Source organism: Myxocyprinus asiaticus, chromosome 17 (assembly GCF_019703515.2).
Source record: "Myxocyprinus asiaticus isolate MX2 ecotype Aquarium Trade chromosome 17, UBuf_Myxa_2, whole genome shotgun sequence".
Lineage (NCBI taxonomy): Eukaryota > Metazoa > Chordata > Actinopteri > Cypriniformes > Catostomidae > Myxocyprinus > Myxocyprinus asiaticus.
The window spans coordinates 7,857,003-7,876,242 of record NC_059360.1 but is presented as its reverse complement, the minus strand read 5'-3'; the positions used below and the strand labels follow the sequence as shown (position 1 = coordinate 7,876,242).

The 19,240-nt window shown below is 39.6% G+C and overlaps 1 pseudogene; it reads right to left on the bottom strand.

Annotated features, from left to right (window-relative positions):
- Positions 1-4,371: 4,371 nt before the first annotated feature.
- The window catches only part of LOC127454700 (SR-related and CTD-associated factor 8-like), a 158,114-nt pseudogene continuing 143,245 nt past the window's right edge, over positions 4,372-19,240 (bottom strand).

Below are 19,240 nucleotides of genomic sequence, written 5' to 3'. Positions count from 1 at the left end.
TATAGCGACCAGTAGGAGGTTACCCCATGTGACTCTACCCTCCCTAGCAACCGGGCCAGTTTGGTTGCTTAGGAGACCTGGCTGGAGTCACTCAGCACACCCTGGATTCGAACTCATGACTCCAGGGGTGGTATTCAGCGTCAATACTCGCTCAGCTACTCAGGCCCCAACAAACATGATTCTTTTAGTTAAAATGCAATTTTGTCAATACTCTGAAAGTGTAATTGTAATTACACTTTGTCAACCAGTCAGTAATTAGACTCTTGAATGTCTCATGAAACAAATACACATAATACTAATGGTACTCCATTCAAGTCGGACATGAATGTAAATGACTTGCAGATCATTGAATGAGACAGTTGTTAACTCAGTAACTGCTCAGATTAAGAGTGAGTGAATATTTAGATTCAAACCAATAAATTATGTTTGACAAAGACATGTAAATCTATAACTTATTTCAGTGTTCACGCTGTATGTTCACAGTTGAGTGCAAAAATAAGTATTATTTATTGTCTATATATTTTGTCAAACTATACAGAACAAACAAAAGAAAGCAACTTTTTTTACAAGGGAAAAAAAACATTCTCATGCATTTAGAAATGTGTTTTCAAGTTTTCTATTTCTATCTTAAGCTCAGGAAAAACTCTGTGAACTTCACAATGTGAACCAAGTTTAAGAGACAGCATTTGTGTTTGGGTAAACTGAGGACAAGTAGTTTAACTAAATATTACACAGAATGTTTTGTGAATAAAAAGACAACCAGTCTAAGGCCAGAAACATACTTTTCGCAAATGTGTATGCAGATGCGAGTGCCTGGTAAACTTGTTCTGTTGAACATTCTTATGTGTGTTCTTGCGTTACTATGGCGGTAACAAACCTCAATACTTAAGGGGACTAACTTCCTCAGCAATATTCTTTTCAAACTGTTGCTCCGCCATGACAGTAGTTTCTCAAAAGAAAAAAACTCACTGTTGAAGAGGATGGTTTTGTAAGGGGGAAGTCACCCACTGGTCCAAGGACGGTATCCAATGGCGTGGCTGAAGGTCTCCTGTGTGTTCTGTCTTATCGTGCGCGACATTAAATAATACTTTTATTATTTGTTTTGAGTTCCATGTTTTATTAATATTATCATTAATTATTTTCTTTATTTCATCAGACTCCAATTATGAAAAACCTCATTGATGTATCTATGCTCTGAATTTTAGTAATTCTCTCTTCTAGACTGCATTTGTTATTTCAATGTTATTTGGGTCCTGTGCCGGCCGGACACAGATCCTTTAACTACAAATTCATCAGTTTCAGATATTAGTAAGTTTTAGACTAAGTCCTTATAGGTTCTCGGCTTTATCCGTTTAGTCTTATTTGGCTAAGTTTTATTATAGATTCTCGACTCACCGTTTAGCCCCAGTCAATTAAGTTCTGTTTTACAGATTCTTGGTCCTACCCTTAGTATTCCCGTTTAATTCTACTTGGCTAAGTTCTATTATAGATTCTCGGTTTACCGTTTAGCCCCAGTCAATTAAGTTCTGTTTTACAGATTCTCGGTCCTACCCTTAGAATTCCCTTTTAATTCTACCTGGCTAAGTTCTATTATAGATTCTCGGTTTACCGTTTAGCCCCAGTCAATTAAGTTCTGTTTTACAGATTCTCGGTCCTACCCTTAGTATTCCCATTTAATTCTACTTGGTTAAGTTCTATTATAGATTCTCGGTTTACCATTTAGCCCCAGTCAATTAAGTTCTGTCTTATAGATTCTCGGTCCTACCCTTAGTATTCCCGTTTAATTCTACTTGGCTAAGTTCTATTATAGATTCTCGGTTTACCGTTTAGCCCCAGTCAATTAAGTTCTGTTTGATACAGATTCTCGGTCCTACCCTTAGTATTCCCGTTTAATTCTACTTGGCTAAGTTCTATTATAGATTCTCGGTTTACCATTTAGCCTTTTACATAACTAATGGGTTACTTCTGAAGTAGCTAATTTAAGCCAACTCTGACCATAGATTTGTAGTTAATAAGAAATATACTAGAAAACAGTCCTTCAGAATGAATCATAATAACAATTTATTTACCAGGTAATAGTAATACATTCAAACAATCCAATTAAAATAATAAATCAAACTCAAAGCTATCAGTGAACCAAGCATAATAATATAATTAAAGTTGCATTCCATTCAAACATTTACTAAACATAAGAAATACAAACTGCAATTACCTGGTAGTGAAAAAACTACACACAGTGTTTATTGTGTGGATCTTCTGGCTACAGAGAGACTTTGATAAATATAAACTACATGCAGCGGTACAGCATGGGAGATCTGCTTACAGATTCCTTCAAACATTTATCAATAATAAGAAATACCTGGTAGAGATAAAACTACATGCAAACGACGAAGCATGGGAGATCTGGCTTACAGATTTCCAGAGCTTCTCTGCCATCCTTCATTAAGTACCAAACGATTCCATTGTTATTTCAGATGTGTGTGTTTGATGTTATTTAGGATTTGGTTTACAATTTAGGGAGTTGTAAGTTGACCTTTGATTGTGTAGGTTGTTTGATGTTTACAAAGAATACACCTAATCTGCATACAGCATCTGGTCTCTGTGTGAGACTTGGGAGGGGCATGCCCCAGATAGAATATTGTATTTTACTAAGTTCTTAAATCTTACTTGTGATTTGACTTTGCTGAAAGGGAATGAGACAGTTTTACCAGTTGCACTGAGACCTCTTGAATGATACCAAACATATATGATCAGCAAACCTTTCACATAACAGAACAGGATAAGTCATAAATTAGTTTTTAGTGTCCTTAAAGTGTCCTGAGGTGAGAGAGAGAGAGAGAGCAGATGTGATGTGAGTGTGATTTGAGTTTTATGGTCCCCAATCAGTGGGGTGTGTTTTCTCAGGTGGAGATGCTCCTCTGAGTGAGAGTTTTATGCTGTTGGTTCTCGCAGAGTTTTTGACTTTCCCGGAAGTGATGCAGATAATTTTTGTGACAGTCTTACAGTTTACACTAATGTGCCGCTTTAGAGTGCAGCAGTCTGGTTCGGGAAGTAAAAATCCCATTAATTTTTTCCATAGACAAATTGATTTTCAACAATAACTTGTAAACCTTTAAAGACAGACCTACTGTGAGCTCCAAGGTTGTTCATCGATGGTATAAGCTTTCGATGAAGCCATCAGTCTGTGTTATTTCAAGTTCATTGTTTAAAAATTGTGTTTGATAGCAGAATTCATGGTAAACAACTACATTACCCATGGTCCAGTAGAGAAAGCTTTATCAATCAAAGAACCGCCAGCAACCAATCCAGCGAAACGGGTTCGGTGCGACCACACACTCCCATGACGCACTGCGAATGACTTAATTGTCTCTTCACCATTAAACTACTTATCTATTTGCATATATCGGATTATTTTGCAATAACCATAGAATATATTGTTTCAATACTTATTATCAGTAACCTAAAATCAGTAGTTATATTTCCCCATTTTTTTTCATTCAATGACATCATTCGCAATGCTTCATGTGATTGTAGTTTTTGCCCTCATGAAAGACGGTAAGTACACAATAAAAAGAAAAAATAATAAAAATAGGTCTTTGGCTGAACTTGATTCAACCGTAGACAGCAGTTCCACATGTTTGAAATTAGTTTTCTTAAGTTAGAATTGTAATAACACAAACACTTTGTTTAGAAATTTGTACCTTTGTCTTTTTGTCCTATTTTCAAATACTGTTCTGCCTCAAAACAAAGTTTGTGATGTTGTGATTTACCTCAGAGCTGGTTGGTTTAGTTCATGGCTGACAACTCTTATTAAAGATTTTATGAAAAGTCTGTTGGTAAAATTAATGGAAAAACACTTTCAGAATCCAGGCAGATGAAAAAGTAGGTGGGCACTGTTGTGCTCTATAATGCCCCGTGAGAATGCAGTACATAAAAGTTGTGTTATAAGTTGCAGTCTGACACATTTTGCACACATGCGTAGCTAGAAGCATCTGTGTTCACTGACTGGCAAAGACATGTTTCGGCCTTAAAACAGACTACCAATTCTGCAGGGAATCCTGTCGAGCTGCCACATTTTATGTATCCGAGTGTGAGACAAGGACAGGGATATCAAAATTGTGAATATCAGACACATTTGTGTAAATGCGTGCATGCAATTCTGCTCTACTGGTAAAGGTCAGTGGGTAAGAAGAAATCTCAGTCTAAAACGTAGACAAACATCTGGTAGACAAACATGCTTTCACTGGGGCCATTATCATTTGGCTCATGGCTTTATGGTTTTGTGTGCAGATGGTTCTTGATAGAAAATACAGTCCTAAAGCATTTGTAACAAACATGTTTATTTGAAACTAAAACAGATTAAACCCAACATCCATTTTTCCTTTATAGCCTTTTCTGACTTAGCTCTTGATTTCCATGTTAGTATGAAGACAAATCACAGACATTTAATATTTGGAATAACACAGCACAGTTAAAAACTGTTCTCACTGCATTCTGCTTTAAAGACAAGAAACATTGGACACCACAGAGGCATTCATTTCAAACTTTGCAGCTGCCGTTTTGAAAAGAAAATACAAAACAGGCCAGTGCTGTTTTCAAGTATCCTGCAATCAATCAAAAGGGGACAGCCAGAATCCTCAAACTCTTCCATAGGAAGGACAAACCTCTTTTCCCCCTGCATTTACAATTAGGCTACACAATATTATGGCAAGCCAGTGAAAATAACATAAACAGTCTAATTTAAAACATTGGGGTTGCATTAAAAACTAAAACCATGGAATAAAATAAAATATTAAAATCTCGCCTACCATTGAGGTCCTCTAGTGTGGGCCACCTATAATGCATGTACAATTGTAGCTTGAGAGTTAAAAATAATTATGACATAATCTAGCGAACTAAGCCGGTTCTGTGGGAGCTTTTGAAATGATTACAGAGATGACAACTATACAAAATGATCTTTACCTACTGAGTGATGATTATGTTTCCTCAATGTCTGTTTTCGCTAGCTCAGGTTCAGTCTCAGCATCCAACTTTGGCCCAGTCTGTTCTGTGTCTACATTCTCAGATGAGGAAACAGAGATTTCTGGGGTCTTCTCTTCTTTCATGGGCTCACTCTGGAAGCAGGTGGGTGTGGAGGTAAGGGATGGAGAGGAACTACATAAGGGCATTGTAGCAGGTTCCATAATGTTTGATTAGGGCTTTGAGTCTGTCTCCAGTCCACTGATGCTTAAGACTTCCTTTTGCTCTTGGCTGCTTGCTGCCTTTTCAGAGGGGCTGAGGGATTTGGCTGTAACTGCAGCTCTAGCTTCATCTCCGGTTGCAGTTCTGGCTGAGGCTCTTGCTGCGGGTTTTGCGTAGTCAGCAAGTCAGTTTGTACTTGTCCTTGGACTTGAGGTTGGGCAAACATTGGGATTGGCAGAGGGTGTAAAGGTTGAGACTTATGAAGTTGGGGCTGTGGCAGGAAAGGCTGAGATTGAGGAGTAAGGGGAGTCCAGTGGCCCATCTTCCATTCTTTGACCTTCTCGCTGTCCCTCTCTCTATCTCTTTCACGTTCTCTCTCACGATTCAGCCACGTTCGCGATCCCGATTCCTGTCTCTCTCTCTTTCGTGGTCTCTGTCTTGTTCTCGGCTTTGCCGACTGCCATTAAATTCACCTTGGAAGTCCATGTCCCTGTCATCATGGTCCTTCTGCCTTTTCCAAGGTCTGCCACGATCATCGTAGTCCTGGTGCATGTTGGCATTAAAAGAAGCTACAGCTCCACATTTCCAAGCTGGTCCTGATCCACTGCGGCCCTCAAAACAACTCTGAAAGTTAGGGTTGGAATGCTCCTCTTGGAAACCCTTTGGAGCTCCAGACATCCCTCTCATGTCTTGTTCATCAAAGTCCCCCCTGGGTAGACCCCATTGACTTTCTGCTCTGAAACCCCCTAACAGAGTTTCTTTTCTACCCTCTTCTCTTCTACCCTCTGCTTGCAAGAGTGCTCTTGGGGGTCTTTCCAGTAAAGGTGGTCTGGATGGGAACAACATGTTGTCTCCAACAACCCTGTGCTCTGCTTCTCTGGTGGCGGAAAGCAGTAATCCTGATCTCCCTCTTGTTGGGCACCTACATCTGACCTGGCTGGCGTCTCATTATTGGCTTTTGCCAGACTGTCAGCTCCAGAAGATGACAGGTTAGGTGCCCTAGCAAAAACGCCCTCGTTGCAGTTGAACTGCTCTATTTGGGAGAAAGGGGCCAGAGTACATACTTGGGTTTGAAGTGAAGTATTCAGGAGGTTGTTGACTTGATGTGCAAGGCCCTGCTGTATAAGGAGGGGGAAGCGGCCCCCAGTTCCTTGGAGTAGGTTGGGCCGCAGGCCCAGAGGAAGTAGGCCTGCCATCCGCTGGCCAGAGAGAGGATGACTTAGAGATACAGAGGTGTGCATGCCCAGCTGACCCATTCCACTGCGCACTGCATTCTGCATTCCTGCCCAGGAAACAAATAAAAAGTTTCACACAGAGCAAGGACCAACATGCAGTGTCAGGCCTGAAACATACTCTATACGAGTACGTGAACACTATGCATGTTCCACTGTGCGCGCTGCTACATCACACTACAAATATCAGTGTTCTAGACTGCGACTAAATAGTCAAATTTTTAGGACATTTTTTTCTGCCAGTGCAACTAAATGTTAAATAAAATTGTCAATCTCTTTTTTGATTATGCACATCTGTTTTCTGTTTCTAGTTTGAGAAATATCAAGTGACAAATGTTTCAAAAGCAGAACAAAACAGTGCTACCCAGATCAATTATCAGCACAGCCGTACGGACAAAGCTGTGCGAGCATAGAGTAGCTGTGTCTACTTGCAGACCGCCTTAACTGCTTGGTGCAGATCATTATAAACAAGCGGTGCGGAACGCAGAACACGTTTGACTTCTTTAGTCAATATGCTTGCTAGCTACCTGAAAAACAAAGCCAATTTAATGGCATGGACATTTGAAGGTAACTCTATAGCCCGAAGATTAATACTGCCAAAATAACACAAAAATGCACAAGTATGTAAGTACAACAGGACCATGCTCTTTTAATGCACTGGCAAAGCATTTGTGTCTGAATAATTATTTTTCATTTAATTGAACTTTAACACATCTGTCAATGCTAGATCAGGGTTCATACACATTTTTACCAATAATTTTCCATGACTTTCCCATGACTTTTGAGGCAAATTTTCATGACCATACATTTCCTAAAACGTCTAAGTACATGTCAAATAAGAAAAATCCATGTCAAAATTTCCCACAGCATATCTTAACTAAAATGAATGACAACTGACAAGCTATGTGGTTTAGTACAAAATAAACATTTATTTAAATAACACTCATTGACAAACCAGTATGACTGTTAAATAATATAATGTGTCAAACCCTGAGAACTCCATTGTGTAGCCTTCATAAACATAAATGACTCAGAGGGACAAGAATGTTTGAAAAAAAAAAAAAAAAGAAAAGAAAAAGGAAATAAAAGTGTCCAGTAACACTGACATTAACTTTAGAAGGCAGCAGTGCCAGAGACAAACTGTCATTTGGGATACAATATTTTGTAAATAAGAAGATTTTAAGACAGCTATGCCTCCTATTTACCATTAAGATAACTGTCCCTATTTAAATTTCCCAAAAACAATCCACACAGTTTATTTTTTCATTTCTTCAAGCTTCTCATCAATCTTCTTTTCGATCTTCAGCAGAGATGCTTTCTTTTCTTTTGCAGTTCGGCGGAAACTGTTGGATTTGGTGATAAAGTTCAGATTGCTTGAAGCTTCTGCTTTATCAGCGTATTCATCTGCTGATTTCACAAGGGCACAAATATCAGTTTCCATCCTAGCCCTCTTCTTTTTCAAATCATCTAGCTCATCTGTGAGGGCCTTCCTCTTCAAGTCAACAGCTTGCTGTTCTTTCTTTCTCTTCTCTTCATCCAGGTAGGCATGGTACTTCTGCCTGGCTCCTGCAGCTGAAAGGAGCAGTTGTTTTGTGATCTCTACCTTGGTTATGCCCCCAACAGACCTGACATCTCTACAATGAGCCTCTGAGCCACAAGAGACCTCTCCTTCTGATTCTCCACAGTCAATTCTTTGTTGATGGAAAATCCTGTCTCAACACTGGCCTGCCCATGAGACAGACAAGTAGACTCTTCAGCACATCCCACACTCTTGAAAATGATAGTTTTGTCCCCATCATCTCATACAGCAGGGTGTCCACTCGATCTGTTTTGGGGTCAAATTCCCTGAAATTAGCCTGAAGAGCTGCCAAACCACAAAACTCTCTAAACTCTCTAAGGATATCATCACACATTGCCTCTATGTGTTTAGCTTCAAGTATGTGCAACATTCTTTTCATTTGACTTGTGCATAGCTCCTTACATCCAGCCATATGTCTCTGGTCAAGACACTGCATGCTTCTCACTAATGTATTTTGCACTGGAGCCTTTTTCAGCAACTTCGTAAGGAGGCAGTCCATCTTAATCTCTACTCTCTGCCTCTCTGAAATGTTTTTGGAAGACTGTTCAGGGTGGCTTCTGCTGCAAATCCAATATCAATCTGAGAACTGTCCTTGTGCAGACTGCTGTCCTGAAAAGGGACATTGAGGAGCTTCAGTGTGGATGTGGCCTCTTACAGGTGCTTTTCCTTCAGAAATTGTCCCATCACCCCTGCAACCAATTAAAATAAAGGGATTGAATGCTTCAGTTTTATCACTCTTAATCTGCAAAATGTGCAAATTTACAAACCATAGGTGAAGTGTTCTTGCGTTTTAAAGCTAAACACACCAAATGAGTGAACATTACACATTCATAGTTTAGGAGATACAAACTACAGTGCTGTATGCAGGTTTTATTATGTGCAATAAATAATAATTTCATTTTAGCTATATAAAAATAAATACATAATGCCTTATGTAAGATGTAATATTTTTCCTCAGTGTTTATTGCTGTACTGTTTCTAAGACAACAAAATGTTCTCTTCCAGATATTATGTACAAATGAAAACCAAAACTAAACATGTGATGGACAGAAATGCTGTTGGGAAGCTTGTTATGACAGCTTTATGGTGCTTTATTAACCTATTACACTTATATACAATAATATATTGCTCTGGATTGGTAAAATGGAAAACAAGTGAATAAAAATTCATCTTTAAAAATGTAATCATTTTATATATCCGTGTGTGTTTCTAGCAATGTATGCAATCATCAATATGTATTACACCATCAATATGTTTATCTTACCTTTAATCAGTTTGTACATGTCATCAGAGAGGAAGGGCAGCATGGGTTGTTCTGACTGATACATGGTGAGGGAAGGGTTGATTTCTCTTGCAATGCTGTTAAATATCCCCACTTTCACTGGGAAGAGAGGATCAGCACAGTGCATCTTCACCTCCTCAAACGACTTCACTTTTGGATTGGGTAGTTCACCTTTCCCTACCATTTCGATGTAATGTTTGACATGCGGCCAGAGCAGCAATCCTCTTTCTGACATGGTGACATTCTCAATCCACCGGTGCTTGCTAAACTTAAGCATGGGTGTGTCACATCTGGTTGCTGTCACGAATCTTCGTGACGGGCAGGGCAATCATGGAATATCCAAAAAAGTCTAGAGAGTCTGTGTTCAACTTCCCATTCGGTGGATTTATATCCATCTCTGAACGCATTGTGCAGTAAGTGCAACCCGCACGAACCGATGTTGATTAGTAACTTTCCCACATGATTCTGCACTTGGTTCTGGAGTATTTCAAACACTTTCCAATTCACGTTCGGCCCGTCCATTGAGATTTGTATAAGGAAATTTAACTTATTTGACTGCAGCGGGTCCTGAGTTGTCATGGTTTGTGGTGTCACCATTGCTTTAGTTGAGCCATGATATGCTATAGTAATATTTACATTGCATTTAACAATGTCAACTCTGATTTTGGATACATTTTTCCACAGCCCGCTTTCACAACATTCTTCATTTTACAGCATGGCTACAGATCAGTGTAACATGCCTGTTGGAAGGTAAAGTGTTGCAAAACTCTTGAGCTTGTAGATTTGAGAACTTATATTATTTATTTATACACATAAGTCAATACACATTATGCAAGTAAAGTTTGCTTTTACTCATACCGTGTAATGTGGGTCCAAAGATGTAATCTACGTGATCCATTTTCATTTCATAATGTCTCTTTTAATATCCTTTGTTATTTACAATCAATTGTAGATCAAAAAGTCAATTGAAATATTAATTCTAATCATACATTGCAGAGATGAGCTAAAAACAACCGTGCAACTTTTCCCTCATTAATGTGCACTGCACTCATTCAACCGTAAACATCTGCTCATGGAACTGCCGGTACTCTTAAAGAGACAGTACCATTATAGCGCTTTTTACACATATAAATCAAAATACACGTAAACTTCACAAATTATGCATACAAATAAACATGTAACAAATAAATAAATTAAATAAATGTGTAAATATATAAATATATAAATATTTAAAGGGGCAATCATACATTATGAAATATTTTAACTTCAACAAACAATGTAAATGTTGAAGAATTTAACTATTAGGCTCTTGCAGTTTCTATTCAGTGGCCTGGTAAAAACCTGTGCAAAGCCCTGCCCTACAAACCTAATGTGTTTTTTTACATAGTCTATTTGTAAACATTAGCTAGCTAGCAAGATAAGTTAACACTGACAACTCACCGACTGTACCTGCCATGGTGTCCGGAGTGGTATGTCCAGTAACAGTGGGACAGTGGGAACGCAACTGAACCTGGTATGCACTAGCACTCCGTCATTTGGCCCGATAGTGGAAACACAGCTACTGAGCACTTTATTAGGTACACTTATTCATGTGACATCTAATGTTCATGTGGCAGGAGTGCAGTGCATAAAATCAGGCAGATACGGGTCAGGAGCTTCAGTTAATGTTCATATTATCCATCAGAATGGGGAAAAAATTTGAACTTTGTGATTTTGACCATGGCATGATTGTTGGTGCCTGATGGGCGGGTTTGAGTATTTCTGTAACTTCTGATCTCCTAGGATTTTCACACATGACAGTCTCTAGAGTTTACTCAGAATTGTGCCAAAAACAAAAAAACATCCAGTGAGTGGCAGCTCTGCGGACAGAAACACCTTATTTATGAGAGAGGTCAACGGAGAATGGCCGGACTGGTTCGAGCTGACAGAAAGGCTATGCTAAATCAGATAACCACTCTGTACAATTGTAGTGAGCAGAATATATAAGGGGCAACTTCACACACATACACACACATGCATATCTATATATACAGTATATATACAGTTGTGCTCAAAAGTTTGCATACCCTGGCAGAAATTGTGAAATTTTGGAATTGATTTAGAAAATATGTCTGATCATATGAAAAAGACAGTGTGGTTGTTTCAAGGAGTAAAATACTTGTTGACCCCTCTCCAAACATAGCGCTTATGGTTGACCATTTTTTGTGGCATGGGCTTCTTTCTGGCAACTCGACCATGCAACTCATTTTTGTTCAAGTATCATCGTATTGTGCTCCTTGAAACAACCACACTGTCTTTTTCCAGAGCAGCCTGTATTTCTCCTGAGGTTACCTGTGGGTTTTTCTTTGTATCCTGAACAATTCTTCTGGCAGTTGTGGCTGAAATCTTTCTTGGTCTACCTGACCTTGGCTTGGTATTGTTGGGCCTCATGTATTCAGTTAGAAGACAAAGGCAGGCCTAACACAGTCGTAAAACCTAACTCAGGCCCACATACCAAGTCATAAATTTTACTGATAAAAATCACGCCAAAATCAAACAAAGGGAGTCCAAAACAGACTACAAATGCCATGAAGCCTTGCTCACTAAAGGATTGAACTCTCAACTCCTATTGGATGAGGCACACGACAGAACGCACCTCAACCATGACATCATCAGGAGTAGAAATACCTCTGAAATGCTTCCGGGATTTGCTTCCAGCAACTAACTCGCCATGTGTAGACGCAGCTCATCGCTGCTCTCAGGTGCAGCCTCGTGGCACAAGGAAGTAACGTCCAATTTGGACGAGTTGAGATTACACTGTGTTCCACCGAACACTCTAACAGATCTGAAGGAGACCGCCGAGCAATCTGCATCTTCATCCGTTTGCCTGCAGAAGTGAAGAGAAAAAGAGTTCTCTTCCATCTTCAATCAAGTCGACATCGCTTATTTCTCCGCCAGCCCACCGAGAATCAGCAGCCGTACCGCCCGCCGACAGAGCGAGGAAATTGCCTCCCGTCATCACCCGAGCCTCGAGGAACCAAGTCGGAGTTAAAGGACGGATGAATACACATTTGTCTGCGTCCACATACGATTCAAGTAAGAGGTTTACGTCTGGGCAGAGATAGAATATTATAGTGTGTTATTCTTGTGATCAACGTTATTGCTTGTACAGTTTACAGACCGCCGTATCCGCTCATTGCGATTAATACTCAGGGTATTAATTATCACAAATGAGATTTGCTGTATTGTAGTCCAACCACATTGGACTGTTGTGCATAACCACCATCGTGGGTGAGACCAGCAAACTGAGTTTATTCATTAAAGAATCAAAGACCGCGGGACGGTTTATGAGCCGTCCACCGCGTCTCTGAGTGATAAACTAACAGCTGCTTTCTCTCCCACGATCGCAAAACCGGCTTTGGGGCCGTCACTTAATTCTCTCTCTCTCTCGTACTAACCACACACACACACACACACGACCCCTCACAAACATTCTCGCACACATTTTTGGCTAGTAGATAACTTTGTGATAAAGCTCAGCTTTGTCCCTAAGCTATCGTACAAGCGGAGACATGCGGTAACTGGTAGACGCCATTGGCTGGTTTCTCTCCGCCCACATTCGCGGCCATATTCTCTGGCCAGAAGTCTCGCATGACATACTCTCCACGAGAGTCATGTCCGCCATTTTGTGTGCATCCCTCATTACACACACACACACACACACACTCGCTCTTACACACACACACCCACATGTATTATAGGATTATTTTGATTTCCATATCTAATCATATCACAGTTTAGCTTGTAGTTGTAGGTCGGAAGTTTATTGACTGCATTGTATTAATTATTAATTGATATTACTGCATAAATAAACTTTGTTATATTACAAAGAGAAGTGTTTTGGTTTGTTTTGCATACACCTGTGTCATGCTGACGGGATGTCAGTGCTCGGATTCAAGCCTTCATTCATTGTTTTTTTCCCAAAAATCGATATTCTTCGGATGTCGATTTTCCTAAGAAAACAATCTAATATTGAGACTGTTATACTATCTGGTTATTAGTCCCTGATTCCAGGGTGGTGCCCCGTCAATATTAATCCTTATTAATATTCTATTGATTTTTGATAATTGATAATTATCTTTGATGATTGTTGAATTTGAATGATCAGTAAGGTTAATTTTAATGAATGTTTCATCAATGTTAATGATTTGTGATTGTCTTTGATAATTGTTGATTTAAAGGATTAAAAAAAGCTCAAATTGATTCTCATCAATGTTCTATTTATTTTCATAATTAATAATTATCTTTGATAATTATTAATTATTGCTAAGGACCTTCTTGGGCGATCTGTACCGTAAGGGCAACGCCTGACACATGGGTCATTCAGCTCCCACGCACTACTCAACACCGGTTCTGAAATAAGTCTGTTGGGTTCCACACCTTCGCAGAGGTGGCTAGAGCAAAGCTCTCCCTTGGCAAACCGTTATAGACAGAGACCTGCAACGTAAGCATCACAAGCTACACGCAAGATAGGTAATCTATCACAAAACGGGCCTGGATCGACATTACCTTTCAAGGGATGATGCTAATAGACCCTGTTTACATATGTCACATTAATACAGAACCACTGTTAGTTGGCCAGGACCCACTGAACCGATTGGCTCCACTCATTGATTGCCATCGTGGACACGTGGACTCAGGTTGACATACCGAGACCACTTGGTCCAGAAAACAGTTTGCCAGCTTCAGATGGACAAGTCGCCATTGACCAAAAATCCAGCAGAGACGACGACTCCAATAAGAACAATTACAGGGCCTGAATAAAACCCTTCAGGGTACTATAGTCACTGTAAATTTGCACTCCGTTCTTATCAATAACACTTTGCACGCTTTAGGGACTTTGTCAGAGAAGACAACTTATGTGTGTATCGTTAGAGATCTAATGCAGGACCTCAGGGAAATTAGCTCCTCAGTCAACAGTCTGAGTGGTGGAAGGATTCCAGCTTACCTGGTCTCCCTAGACCATATTGAACAAATCCTTAGATCTGCTACGTTATTGCTTGTACAGTTTACGGACTGCCGTGTCCGCTCATTGCGATTAATACTCAGGGTATTAATTATCACAAATGAGATTTGCTGTATTTCCGCCATTGTGGGTGAGATCGGCAAACTGAGTTTATCCATTAAAGAATCAAAGACTGCGGGACGGTTTATGACCATCACTACCTGATTCCAGGGTGGTGCCCCATCAATATTAATCCTTATTAATATTCTATTGATTTTTGATAATTGATAATTATCTTTGATGATTGTTGAATTTGAATGATCAATAAGCTAGTGTTAATTTTAATTAATGTTTCATTGATGTTAATGATTAGTGATTATCTTTTATAATTGTTGATTTAAAGGATTAAAAAAAGCTAACATTGATTCTCATCAATGTTCTATTTATTTTAATAATTAATAATTATCTTTGATAATTATTCATTATTGCTAATAACCAAACCCGCTCCTAAACGTAGCGCACTACATTTACTGGAGTCCCATATGAGGTTTTAATGAGTTAGATTCAATTAATTAAAGTATTAATTAATAACTAAAGAAATAATTACCAATTATTTCTGATAGTAACACTGATCTAAACAACCAGTAAAGCCCTACAGTATCAAGAGATCCCCGAATTTCCACTTATTAATAAGTGATTGAACAGTACTGACTGGCATTTTCAAGGCTTTGGATATCTTTTTATATTCTTTTCCATCTTTATAAAGTTCCATTACCTTGTTACGCAGGTCTTTTGACAGTTCTTTTCTGCTCCCAATGGCTCAGTATCTAGCCTGCTCAGTGCATCCACATGAGAGCTAACAAACTCATTGACTATAATTTAATTGCCATTTAAACCTGTGTGTGTCACCTTGTGTGTCTGTAACAAGGCCAAACATTCAAGGGTATGTAAACTTGATTTAAAAAGGAGCCAAACAACTATGTGATAATAAATGGCTTCATATGATCACTATCCTTAAATAAAAGACAGTTTTTTTTGCATGATCAGTCATATTTTCAAAATCAATGCCAAAATTTCACAATTTCCGCCAGGGTATGCAAACTTTTGAGCACAACTGTATATGTGTGTGTATGTGAGAAGTTGCTCCTTTCCCGGTTTTCAGTTCCATTACAATTGCATGTGGTCAAAAGTCAAGTAAACACAAAAATGTACTAGCTAATGGCGATTCTTTCTCCAATGTGTCCGTAAAGGGTTGACGACTATTATTCACATTAACAAAAATACACAAATTTGTATAGCACATACAACTATTTACCCTGTAGCATTATCTCAGGAGTTTTCTCCATAATATCTGCAGCCATGTTGTCTGTGCTGCTCTTTTTAGGCTGTGCTCCCACAGGGCTGAAGATTCCTGCCCCAGGCATTGCTGACGGAATAAAACTCATAGGAATAGTGCTGGTGGGAGGAATCATAGCTCCAAATGGAGAATCCTTGCTGCTCTCTTGAGTGTTTGGCATTGAAAGTTACAAAAGTGATGGGAGAGGCAAAACAACTGTTTAGGAGCTGGAAATTTTGAACTTTTGACAATGCTTTCATAAGAAATATCTGAACAAAGAATAATTGGGATTTCATGAGCTGTTTATCATATGAGTCTGTGCTGAAGCAAGACTGGTTCCAACTGCTGCTGGTGCAACTCCTGGAGTGGCCATGATACCTGTGAAAATGGAATTAATAAATAAAATGTAAGGTATCCCTACCATCTTAAATGCTGTCTGTTCATGGAAGAACTACGTACCCAGGGGAGGCTGTGATGCATTAAACCCTGCTCTTAGAAAGGGTGGAGGGGGACCAAAGCCTTGTGGGGGCATTGCCATCGTGACAGGGAAGGATGGAGGCACAAGGCTAACAGCAGGGACTGTTTGTGCCACTGGAATCTACACAAGAGACACACAAAAAAAATGACTTTATGTGAAACAAAAATCAGGATAAGGAACTTGAACACAAAATTTTACAGTCAATGGGGTTTATTGTTACATTATTATAAGTAGTATTATTTCAATATATAATAATAATAATATAATTCTGTAATAGAGTAACTCTTTCTATTGGCAGAAACCCTTGTTCAACATGAGAGATGCTGTTTAAATTTAATTTTATGATTTTTTTCCCTTTTAGAACTGATATCTAAGCAGTTGCAACACTGTTTTTTTTTATTTTATTTTTTTAAATCTTGCAGCTCAGCAATGAAAAAAAAAAAAAACTCAAATGACAGAATATTATCATTTTAAAGCTGCACTATGTAAGATTTTTTTGGTTAAAAATGAACAAATTGCCATTATTGATCGAGTACATCAATCAGTGTTCAAAACAATGTCCTTACCTTAACCCCAATTCACTACTGTAAGCCTCTAAAAATGATTTGTATTTTGAGCGGTTGGGCTCGATTTGGCGCGAAATTGCTGGTTTAAAACGCTCATCCTTGCGTCATTACGTCATGTCCGCACACACAGGAAAGAAGTGCCGGCTGTCTCATGTTCTGGCTGGAGAAACTAACTATGCTGTTTAACTCAGTTCAGTAACACTCACACAGTTCAGGACAGCATCATTGCAGTCTAGATGAATGTTTATCTGTTATCCATTTGGTGAAGTTGTTTACCTGCTATAATGCTTGGATATGTTTTCTGGTAGGGTCTTGATGCTTATATTGCTTTTATGAATTGAACATTACTCGTGTGTTAACTAACCACGTTTTGGCTAGCCTTCCACAAGCTTCTCACAATAAGTTGCTGGAATTCAAATCAAATCAAATCAAATCAAATCACTTTATTGTCACACAGCCATATACACAAGTGCAATGGTGTGTGAAATTCTTGGGTGCAGTTCCGATCAACATAGCAGTCGTGACAGTGATAAGACATATACCAATTTTCAATAACATCAAATTAACACAACGCAATTTAAACATCTGTTATACATAATTAAACTCGACTTAAAACATCATTTTAACACAACACAATTTAAACATCTGTTATACATAATTACACTCAACTTAAAACATCAAATTAACACAACACAATTTAAACATCTGTTATACATAATTACACAACTTAAAACATCAAATTAACACAACACAATTTAAACATCTGTTATACACAATTACACTCAACAATATACAAATAATAACATACACTGTACAGTATACAATATGCTGTTTTTGTTTTTTTTTTGTTTTTTTTTGTTTTTACTATATAGATACTATATAGATACACATTATTCAATAAAAATTAAAATATATATGAAAAAAGTATATATATAGAATGAACAGTATTGTACTGTATTGACATTCAGGCTGTCGGTTGATAGTCAGTTGTTAAGAGAGACATAATATAATGACAGTAATATAATTTATGACAGTCCGGTGTGAGATAAAAGAGTAATAAAGTGCAGGGCTGATGTATTTTGATCATGGGAGATCAAGAGTTCAGAAGTCTGATTGCTTGGGGGAAGAAGCTATCATGGAGTCGGCTGGTGCGGGTCCTGATGCTGCGATACCGCCTACCTGATGGTAGCAGTGAGAACAGCCCATGGCTCGGGTGGCTGGAGTCTCTGATGATCCTCCGAGCTTTTTTCACACACCGCCTTGTATATATTTCCTGGAGGGAGGGAAGCTCACCTCCGATGATGTGTTTGGCAGTTCGCACCACCCTTTGCAGTGCTTTGCGGTTGTGGGCAGTGCTATTGCCGTACCAGGCGGAGATACAGCCAGTCAGGATGCTCTCCACAGTGCAGGTGTAGAACCGTGTGAGGATGTGGCGGTTCATTCCAAACTTCCTCAGCCGTCTCAGGAAGAAAAGGCGCTGATGAGCCTTCTTCACAACGACTTCAGTGTGGACGGACCATGTGAGTTCCTCAGTGATGTGGACACCCAGGAACTTGAAGCTGCTGACTCTCTCCACTGGTGCTCCATTGATGGTGATTGGACTGTGTTCTCTGTCTTTTCTCCTGAAGTCCACCACAAGCTCCTTTGTCTTACTGACGTTGAGGGAGAGGTTGTGCTCCTGACACCAGTGTGTCAGAGTGTGCACCTCCTCTCTGTAGGCTGTTTCATCATTGTCAGTGATCAGACCTACCACCGTCGTGTCATCAGCAAACTTAATGATGGCATTGGAGTTATGTGTTGCCACACAGTCATGTGTGTACAGGGAATACAGTAGTGGGCTGAGAACACAGCCCTGCGGGGCTCCAGTGTTGAGGGTCAGTGATGAGGAGATGTTGCTGCCTATTCTAACCACCTGGCGTCTGCTTGACAGGAAGTCCAGGATCCAGCTGCACAGCGAGCTGTTTAAGCCCAGAGCCCGGAGTTTCTCATCTAGCTTGGAGGGCACTATGGTGTTGAATGCTGAGCTGTAGTCTACAAACAGCATTCTCACATAAGTGTTCTTTTTTTCCAGGTGGGAGAGAGCAGTGTGTATTGTAGATGCAATGGCATCATCAGTGGAGCGGTTGTTGCGGTAAGCAAACTGCAGCGGGTCAAGATTGAGTGGTAATACAGAGCAGATGTAATCTCTGATTAGTCTCTCAAAACATTTGCTGATGATGGGGGTCAGAGCAACAGGACGCCAGTCATTTAAACAAGTTATGTTCGATTGTTTTGGAACAGGCACAATGGTGGATGTTTTAAAGCATGTGGGGACTACAGACAAAGAGAGGGAAAGGTTGAAAATGTCCGTAAAAACACCAGCCAGCTGGTTCGCGCACGCTCTGATGACATGGCCCGGAATGCCGTCTGGACCCGCGGCTTTGCGGATATTCACCCGTCGGAAGGATCGGGTTACATCCGCTACAGAGACGGAGAGTGAACTAACCTCTGTAGCTTCAGCCGCGAGAGCTCTCTCTGCGAGGGCGGTGTTATTTCCCTCGAAACGAGCATAAAAAGTATTTAGCTCATCCGGTAGAGAGGCAGCGGTGTTCATGGCGGAGTT